Genomic DNA, 10,531 nt, shown 5'->3' with positions numbered 1-10,531 from the left:
GTTTATTATATTCTGCTCAAAAAATACATGCTCATTGAAAATTTTGAAGAGGAGAGGGAGCCAAGATAGCCAACTAGATGCAGCCAGAAGACACAAGTACCACTGAGGGACAGGAACATTGGGAAGACTGGCACACTCTGAGCAGATCTTCAGAGGGAAGGCATTGAGAGTGGATGAAGGGAGGGCGCAGACCCTGGACTGAAAGGGCAAAAAGTGTATGGCCCTTTCCCCTCCTCCCCCAATGGCACACATGTGTGCACACATCCAGCCTCCCACCATGTTGGCATGAGCACACCCTGCCACTCTCACCAACACTACCAGCACCCCACTGCCACTGAGGCACAGGCAGCCCACTGCACCACTTCCACTGCTGCAGTGCTGATGCATGCACAGGTGCCAGAACCACACCCATACTGATGCCCTGCCCCTGCCATGCCATGTCTGCCATGCTGCCCAGACCCCACCCCCATGTGGGCACCCCTCCATGCCATTCCATTTGCTGGCACAAATGAGTGAGCACAGATCTGGCTGGCACTGCCTGTATGAAACACTTTAGCCAGTACTTCCCCATCAAAGTATTGTGGCCTACAGAGCGGATCACTTCGGCCTCTCCAACAAAACAGGTTTAAAACCTCAAGAGGCAAGGAATGAAAGTTGGGAGCCTAGAACCAGCCCCTCAGAGTTAGAGCATGCCAAATCTACCAAGCAAATGGAAAACTTGGTAAAGGAGGAATTGCTATTCTACTTTCAGATAAAACAGAGTTTAAACCAACAACAATCCGAAAAGACGAAGAAGGGCATTACATTGTGTTAAAAGATTCAATTCAACAAGAAGACTTAACCATGTTAAATATATATGCAGCCAACACAAGAGCACCAATATTCATAAAAGAAGTTCCTAGAGACCTACAGAGAGACTTAGATAAGCACAGAATAATGGTGGAGAACTGAAACACCACACAGAGTATTAGAGAGATCATTGAGGCAGAAAACTGACAAAGATATTTGGGACTTGAACTCGACGCTTGACCAAATGGACCTAAGAGACATCTTCAGAACTCTCCACTCAAAAACAACAGAACATACATTCTTCTCATTTCCACATGGCACACACTCTAAAACTGACCACACAATCAGCCATAAAACAATTTTCAGGAAACGTTTTCAAACCAAAATCATATCAAACATACTCTCAGACCGCAGTGCAATAAAAATAGAAATGAATACTAAGAATGTTTCTCAAAACCATACAATTACATGAAAATTAAGCAGCCTTTTCTCTCAATGACTTTTGAGTAAACATAAAATTAAGGCAGAAATCAAGGAATTCTTTGAAACAAATGAGAACAAAAATACAACATACCACAATCTCTGGGACACAGCTAAAGCGGTGATAAGAGGAAAGTTTATACTGCTAAACCCTCACATCAAAAAGTTAGAAGAATCTTGAATGAACACTATCAAGGATACTTAAAAACATTATCACACATGTACCCTAGAACATAAAGTATAAAAAAAAAGAAAAAAATAGCAACACCATATTTTATATTATTACCCACCATTCCTTACTCTATCTAAATTTACCTGTTAATCCTTACCAAGACCAAGAAGATGTATTTATTTTAACTACTTATCTCCTCTAGTACATTATAAACTCCATGACCTTGGGGCTTATCCATGTCTTCATTCGCCAAACAAAATAGTAAACATAGCAGAGCAGGCATCCAATAGCTATATATATATATTTTTTACAAAATATCTGACCTGTTATTATTATCAAATAATCAGTGAGAGAGTTTAAGTTAGAGTGAGATTATCATATATCCAAAAGCTATTTTTGAATAAACGAATACATGAGTAATAAACAAACAAACAACAACAACAAAAAACTAATGCTCTACAGGAAAGGTCAGCAAACTATGACCAGCCCACATTCTACTTTTGTCCATAAAGTTTTATTGGAACACACACAAAAAACAAACAAACAAAAAACATTATCAAGGGAAAAACAACCTTGTTAAAAAGTGGGCAAAGACATGAACAGACACTTCTCAAAAGGCAACATACACGTGACCAACAATTATATGAAAAAATGTTTAACATCACTAAACAGAGAAATGCAAATCAAAACCACAATGAGATACCATCTGACACCTGCCAGAATTACTGTTATTAAAAAGTCAAAAAATAACAGATGTTGGCGAGGTTGTGGAGAAAAGGAAATGCTTATACATTGCTGGCGAGAATAAAACTTAGTTCAGTCACTGTGAGAAACAGTTCAGAAATTTCTCAAATAACTTACACAGAACTAGAGTTTGACCCAGCAATCTCAATATTGGGTATATACCTAAAGGATTATAAATCAATCTTCCATAAAGATGCATGCATATATGTTTATTGCAACACTACTCACGATAGTGAAGACATGGAATCAATCTAGATGTCCATTAATCACGATCTGGAAAGAAAACAAAGTACATATACAACATGGAATACTATTCAGCCATAATAAAGAATGCAATCATGTCCTTTGCAGCAACATGGTTGAAGCTGGAGGCCATTATCCTAAGGGAACTAATGCAGGAACAGAACACCAAATACTGCACGTTCTCACTTGTAAGTAGGGGCTAAACATTGAATACACAAGGACATAAAGAAGGAAACAATAGACCCCAGGGCCTACTTGAGGATGGACGGTGGGAGGAGGGTGAGGATCAAAAAACTACCTATTGGGTACTATTAATACAAGAGTTAATAAGAAAGGATTTTAGGCAGATAGTAAGGGTAAATGCTCTCAGTGGAAATTTTCCTGTAATAAGAAGCAACCTCTGAACCATCTCTTTTCTAACAGAAACGGCGGCTTGAAGGGCTGGGCTGTCAAGCTTTGATATGCAAATGCCGGCCATTCGAAACTGGGTTCACCCAATATGGTGATTCCTGCCCTCTTCTTGTCACCACCTGTAAGTGTGATGGTCACCTCCAGATAACACCATGTGTTCAAAACATCACGATGACCCACGTTTGCATATTAACGGCCTAAGTTAGGAGGGCCAGGTTTTTGGGAAGCTACGTGAATGACACACCTGGTCAAACCAATCCTCTGGGCCCTACGCAAACAAGACACCCCCGCCCCCAGTCTCCTGATATAATGAACTACCTTTCTGCCACACACAGGTTTCTCTTTGTTCCAAGTCCCCCGCTCTTGCCTCTGTCTGGGAGAGCTGTTCTCTTCTTTCTTCCTTCTTTCTTGCCTATTAAACTTTTCGCTCCTTAAAACCACTCCACGTGTGTCTATGTTGTTAATCCTACCTGCACGAGACCAAGGAGCCTGGTGGTCCTTCAGTCATCACAGCTGTATCATTTTGGTGCATGGGCCTGGAATTCATTCATCGGAGTGGTGAGGATGGAGTGAATCTCAACTTCAAATCTGTTTTAATCTCAAGGCTGTCTTCCAGCTCTCCTGTCGCAAAACTTTCCTTCTTTCTCTATCTGCAGTCTCTTACTCCCTGTGTGTTGAGTATGTGGGAAGTTTTACAGCCCAGGCAAGTAATCCTGTTAGGCAAGATCAGGAAATGCTATAGTACTGGGGAAATAGCTCAGGGAATGAATGGAAAAGGAGGTGTTTTTAATATGCAGTTTAGAAGCCCTACGGAAAACCAGGGCCAAACCTCTGAATTACTCTAAACTGGCTATAAGAGATCAAAAGCCAGGTGCAAATCATGAAGCCTTTATGGAAAGGCTGAGAGAGGCACTAATAGAACACACCTCTTTATCCCCGATCCAGTCAGGAGACAGGTTATCCTGAAGGACAAATTGATTATACAGGCAACTCCCAATATTAGAAGAAAACTACAGAAGCAAGCTGTAGGACCGAACAGCACTTTGGAGAACCTCCTGAAGATGGCCACTTCAGTCTCATAATAGGGACCAGGGGGAGGCCCAAAAGAAAGAGAGAAAGCTCAGGAGGACAGAGGCTCTAGCAGAAGCTTTGCAGGCTTGCAAAGTCCAGGATCCCCGAGGTACATCTGCTAATTGCTATTGGTGTGGCAGACCAGGGCATTTTATTTTATTTTTTATGTATTTTTTTATTACACTTTAAGTTCTAGGGTACATGTGCACAACATGCAGGTTTGTTACATATGTATACATGTGCCATGTTGGTGTGTTGCACCCATTAACTCGTCATTTGCATTAGGTATATCTCCTAATGTTATCCCTACCCCCAACCCCCACCCCACAACAGGCCCCAGTGTGTGATGTGCCCCTTCCTGTGTCCAGGTGATCTCATTGTTCAATTCCCACCTATGAGTGAGAACATGTGGTATTTGGTTTTCTGTTCTTGCGATAGTTTGCTGAGAATGATGGTTTCCAGCTTCATCCATGTCCCTACAAAGGACATGAACTCATCCTTTTTTACAGCTGCATAGTATTCCACGGTATATATGTGCCACATTTTCTTAATTCAGTCTATCATTGATGGACTTTTTTGGGTTGGTTCCAAGTCTTTGCTATTGTGAATAGTGCCGCAATAAACATATGTGTGCATGTGTCTTTATAGCAGCATGATTTATAATCCTTTGGGTATATCCCCAGTAGTGGGATGGCTGGGTCATATGGTATTTCTAGTTCTAGATCCTTGAGGAATCGCCATACTGTTTTCTACAATGGCTGAACCAGTTTACAATCCCACCAACAGTGTAAAAGTGTTCCTGTTTCTCCACATCCTCTCCAGCACCTGTTGTTTCCTGACTTTTTAATGATCGCCATTCTAACTGGTGTGAGATGGCATCTCATTGTAGACCAGGGCATTTTAAAAAGGAATTCCCAGGCAGCAAGAAGAAGCCACCTCGACCCCGTTCAGCCTGTGATGAAAACCACTGGAGACAGAACTGTCCCCAGAGGCAGAGGTCACTGGGATCAGGACCAGTCTTACAGATGGTACAGCAGGACAGATGGATCCCAGGGCTCAAACCTCGGCTCCAGCAACTCAAACTGCCATCATAGCTCAGGAGTCCCAGGTGATTCTGGAAATTGAAGAAAGGAAAGCAGACCTCCTTCTAAACACTAGAGCCAGTTTCTCTCTTTTTTTTCTCTCTAATCCAGGTCTCCCCTCTTCCTATAGCCTGACCATAATTGGCATCTCAGGAAAAATCCTAATCCAATATTTTTCTCCACTTTGGTTGTAGTTAGGAGGACCTATTTACAACATGCTTCCAAGCCATTGTCATGATAGCTCTATTAGTCAAAAAAGCCTCCAAGTTAACCCCAGGACATAATTGAACTGTTTACACCCCATATAATGTGGCAGGATCACCGTTCTCTGGTGGGAGCTCTTAGCTAGCAAACAGCCCGGTAAAGCAAGAAGTACATAAGGCAGGATAAGCAGTAGTCACTGTCCCCAAACATAAGCACTCAATTAGCTGAGCTAATAGCTCTTACAAAAGCACTTAAATGAAGCAAGGGAAAGGTAACTAACATTTATACTGACTCCAAGTATGCCTTCCTGATTTTCCATGCTCATGCTGCCATTGAAAAGGAAAAGAATTTTTTTTACCACTAATCGATCTACTACAAAATATCACCAGGAAACTAGCAGATTATTATCCTCAGTTTTTCTTGCATGACAGATAGCAGGGATGCATTATAGTGAACATCGAAAGGGAACAGATGAGGTAGCCAAAGAAAACAGATGAGCTGATCAGCCAGCTAAGTCAAAGGCAAGGAAGCCTCAAGGCACTAACACACTTCAAGCCCTTCTAATCTAGGAGGTCTCCATACAAGAAATTAAACCTCAGTATTCCCCTGCAGAAATAGAATAGGCCACTTCTCAGGGGCGTACTTTTCAGCCCTCAGGATGGCAAACTCTATTTGCCAGCCTCCAGCCAATGAAGGTCCTTAAAATCCATCACCAAGCTTTTCACTGGAGAAAGGATAAAACTTATCAGTGTGCTCAGAGATTGTTTGCAGGCAGAAAACCACTACATTGGTTAAGCATGTAACCTCTCTAGCTCACTTCCAACAAGAATGAACACAACTAGCAGAAACCCAAGCCCAGGAAATAAAACCACCTTTCTTTAACCCAGGAAATTTAGTATTAATGAAAATTCTCCTCTCTCTCCTTCCGTAAGCCAACCTGGGAAGGGACCGCCACTGTTCTTCTTTCAATCTTCTCAGCAGTAAAAGTTATAGGAATCAACGCCTGGATACATCACACTCAATTCAAAGCCTGAAGAGCTGAGGGAGCAACCCTTGATAGCCCAGAGGAACACCCTGAATATCAATGTGGAGAAGCAGAAGATCTTAAGCTAAACACCATAAAAGATAAGAAACTGAGTGAAGGACTATTCATCTTACTGAGTCCCACCTTTACCTCAACAGATACTTTTTGTCATTTCTGTCCTTTCGTCTCAAAATTTGCCACCAAATATTAGAACTTCTTCTCAATGCATATTTGCAGGGAGATTTAATTATTCATAGAATCGCATTTGTAACTTTGTAAATCTCCAAAGGGAAATACTATATCTGGGCAAGTAAAGTTTTAAATGACAATTATTTACCATGCCACTCTTGGGAAAATCGTTATAGTCACGCTACTATTTGCAATAGAACTATACACTGTGGCAGCACCCACAGTGTGGAATTCTGTTTGTAAAATTATAATTGCTGTAATATTTTGCCTGATTATCATCCTTATAACAGGATTAATAATTACAGGAGAAATTTAGTCAAGGTTGTTTTGCTTATAACAGGAGCAACAGTTACGGATAAGAAGCAAGCATAAAAGTTTTACTATCATTAAGTTCAATAGGACTTTTTACTAAAGATTGGTAATATAAGACACTCTAAGCTATGAAAAGAAGGTTATAAAGAAAGAAATTTTATATAAGAAAGGATTTTTATGGTAAATACTTGTCCTAAAAGGAAATGACTGGTTGTTTAAGGGAAAGACATTTGGGACAAGTCAGAAAGCTTAAGGATGTTGTGAGAGGGTCTGTGAAAGTCATGAAAAACTATAATAATTAAAGGAAAGTAATTGTCAAAATTAACGCTAAAGTTATTTTAGCCAGCCAATAACGCATTTCTCCCAATCATACTGCAAGTTAAAAAGATGGCCTAAGCCTAAAGTTATTCTCTAATGGCAAATCAAGGGGAAAATGTATGCTTTTCTCTAGGAAAAAGTAACTTTTCTGGTAATGTACATCGACATCTAGTGGACGCAAACCGGTATTGCAATCCACTGGTGTAACAAACAGGTGTCCAACTCTACTGTCAGTTATGTTCTATGGGACCCCCACTAATGGTGGTAACCTTAATACTTATATTCTAACCCTATATTTTAAAACTTAGTGTAATATGTATCTGTTTTCACCTAGAAGCAATTAAACTCCAAATGGTGCTGTGAGCAGAGCCACACATGGACACACCATTCAACCTCAGGAGAAGGCCCAACCGCTGTTCTGCCACACAAAGCCCCTTTGAGGCAGGAAGCAGCCAGAAAGAATCATCATCCAACACCTCCCAACAGCAGTTAGGTTTACTTCTCTTTGAGGGGGGAATAATACAGGAGTTATTGAGAAATGATTTTAGGTAGGATAGTAAGGGTAAAGGTTCTCAGTGGAAATTTTCCCGTAATAAGAAACAACCCCCGAACCATCTCTTTTCTAACAGAAAAGGCGGCTTGAAGGGCTGGGCTGTCAAGCTTTGATATGCAAATGCAGGCCATTCGAAACTGGGTTCACCCAATATGGTGATTCCTGCCCTCTTCTTGTCACCACCTGTGCCAAGTGTGATGGTCACCTCCAGATAACACCATGTGTTCAAAACATCACGATGACCCACATTTGCATATTAACGGACTAAGTTAGGAGGGCCAGGTTTTTGGCAAGCTACGTGAATGACACACCTGGTCAAACCAATCCTCTGGGCCCTACGCAACAAGACACCCCCCGCCCCAGCCTCCTGATATAATGAACCGCCTTTCTGCCATGCATGGGGTTTCTTTTTCTTCCAAGCCTCCCTCCCTTGTCTCTGTACAGGGAGCTGTTCTCTTCTTTCTTCCTTCCTTCTTGTCTATTAAACTTTTTGCTCCTTAAAACCACTCCACGCGTGTCCGTGTTGTTAATCCCATCGGCATGAGGCCAAGGACCCTGGTGTTCCTCCAGTCATCAGAGCTAATCACTATGCTTATTATCTGGGCTATGAAATAATTTTTACACAAAACCCCTGCAAGACACAATTTACCTATATGACAAACCTGCACCTGCAGCCCTGCAATTAAAAGTGAAAACATTTTTTTGAATGCTACTAAAAACATCCATAATTAGTTTTTTTTAAGATGGCAGACTGGAGGCAGTGTTAGTGCGGCCCTCCCACCTGGAAGGACAGAATAGTGGAGAGAAATTCACACTATGTTTTTCCCCCAAGAACCAACACAGGAACTTAACAGGAAAACTGAAAGAATCTACAGATCCTTTGAAAGAAGTGGCAGGCTGCAACCTACTCTGTGAGACACGCAAAACACCTGGAAATTCCCAGAGTGTGAGAAGCGGAGAGTCTGCCTCCGAGCATACATCCCCACTGGGGAATCTGAAAATTCAGACCATGGGAGAAGGCCTTAACCCTACACAGAGCTGGGATGGATTGAGGGAACGGTGTAAAACAGAAAAGTAGAAGCAGCAGCAGCAAATGCCTTGCAGGCATTCCTATCCCTAGGGAATAGGGAACCTAAGGAAGCTACTCCTGACTATATCTCACAGGGGCCCTCAGGGAAGACACCCAGCAAGCTCAGGAAGACCCTGCAGAGTGAAAGAAGCTCCCAAATGAATTTTGTGATATAATCTCAAGCGGGGACCAATTCCCTTGATCAGAACCCAGGGATCAAGCAGGAAGTATGCTTCAGACTCGAGCACAGAAGCTTGGCACCCAGCCCTGCAGGCAGACGGGGAGGGGCATGGTTTGAAAGGCATGGTTGCTGCCTCTCGGCCTGGGGCATATCTGACATCTGTGCGCAGAATGCCTGGATCTAAACCTGGTGCTATCAGAAGAGCACTACAGGAGTGAGACTGGCCTCACCAACTGCCTGGGAGCTGGGTAAGGCTTACTGTTGCAGCCTGCTACTCCAGACTCCCTTAGCAAACTCTTCTGTGCAGCAGAGGCACTTATACCTTCCTCCAGAATATTACCCTAGTGGCCTGGGAACCACCCCCATCCTTCACAGGGGCTGTGGCCTGCCCCACTCAAAGAGAGTAAGAGCTCAGACCCGCCTAACCCTGCCCCATCTGATGACATCCCTCCACCCACCCCGGTAGCTTAACACAAAGGAAATAAACTTTTGGGAGCTTTATAGCCCTACTCATCACCTGAGAAACCAGAATATTTCCTCCGGGAAACTTAGCGCAACTCAAATCCCACTGTTACTGAAAGAAATAAAGACACAGAGACAAAGTATAGAGAGAGAAAGGCGGGGCCCAGGGGACGAGTGCTGTGCTTACAGAGGACCCACGCTGGCACCGGTCTCTGAGTTCCTTCGGTATTTGTTGCTCAGAAGATGAGGGAGTGAATCAGCAGTAAGACATACAGATGCCCGGAGATGTTCCATTTGCCCAGGGACGGGCGGGAGACAGATGTTTTTCTTTTGCTGAGATTTAGGAGAATGGTACTGACCTTCAACCACAAGCAGGCTTTAAGCATTTGCCTAACAAAGCACATTCCTTACAGCCCAAAATCCTTTAAACCTTAATTACCACAGCGATGTCTCTAGCAAGGACAAGATTGAGGGTAGAGTCACAGATTAACAGCATCTCAAATACAGAGCCAAATGGAGTCTCTTAAACTTACTTCTATCTATAAGAACACAGTAACAGGCTGACCTTTCTTTTCCCCACATTTCCCTCTTTTCTTTTCAACAAAATCACCATGTATCTCTCAACTTCCTGAGCCCAGTACAAACACGTCCCACCATATATCTCTCAACTTCCTGAGCCCAGTAAAAACACATTTCTCAACTCAGAGATTACCATATATCTCAACTTTAGAAAAACACCACCTGGAAAATCCCCGATAAAGACACAGCCGTTTGTGGTTTTACTGAAAGCACAGGAACCAATAGAAAACTGCTAAATGTATAACTTAAAATGTTAACCAATTGTAATGCTGTAACCTAGAGAAATGCCTTGTTCGTCTGTAACCTTACAAGTCCTGTTTACATCGGGCTATAAAAAGCAAGCGCACGCATTGTTCGGGTCCCTCTTGTAAGTTGTGAAGCGGAGGGACCAAGTTCAAACTTGCAGTAAAGATCCTTGCCGCTTGGCTTTGACTCTGGACTCTGGTGGTCTTCTTCAGGGAATAAACGGTCTGGGCATAACATTACTACTGTAGCTGATGATCTTTTGCAAGTGCCACCTCTTGGCCGGAGGCCAATCAACACAGGCCATTACAGCACCTCTAGGTAGAATAACACCGCACTCAAGAAGAAAATGGTCTCATTACCTCAACTATCACCACTGCCTGCAACACTGTGAGTAACTAGAGG

General features: G+C 42.6%; 1 non-coding gene across 1 annotated transcript; it reads right to left on the bottom strand.

Moving 5' to 3' along the window:
* Positions 1-1,751: 1,751 nt before the first annotated feature.
* LOC111528067 lies at positions 1,752-1,828 on the bottom strand. Its single transcript, XR_002726854.1, has one exon. It is a non-coding gene; the product is annotated as a small nucleolar RNA SNORD81 (small nucleolar RNA).
* Between the last annotated feature and the right edge of the window lie 8,703 nt (positions 1,829-10,531).

This window comes from Piliocolobus tephrosceles, chromosome 12 (assembly GCF_002776525.5).
Source record: "Piliocolobus tephrosceles isolate RC106 chromosome 12, ASM277652v3, whole genome shotgun sequence".
NCBI lineage: Eukaryota > Metazoa > Chordata > Mammalia > Primates > Cercopithecidae > Piliocolobus > Piliocolobus tephrosceles.
The sequence above is the reverse complement of the archived record's forward strand: the minus strand, read 5'-3'. Positions and strand labels throughout refer to the sequence as shown.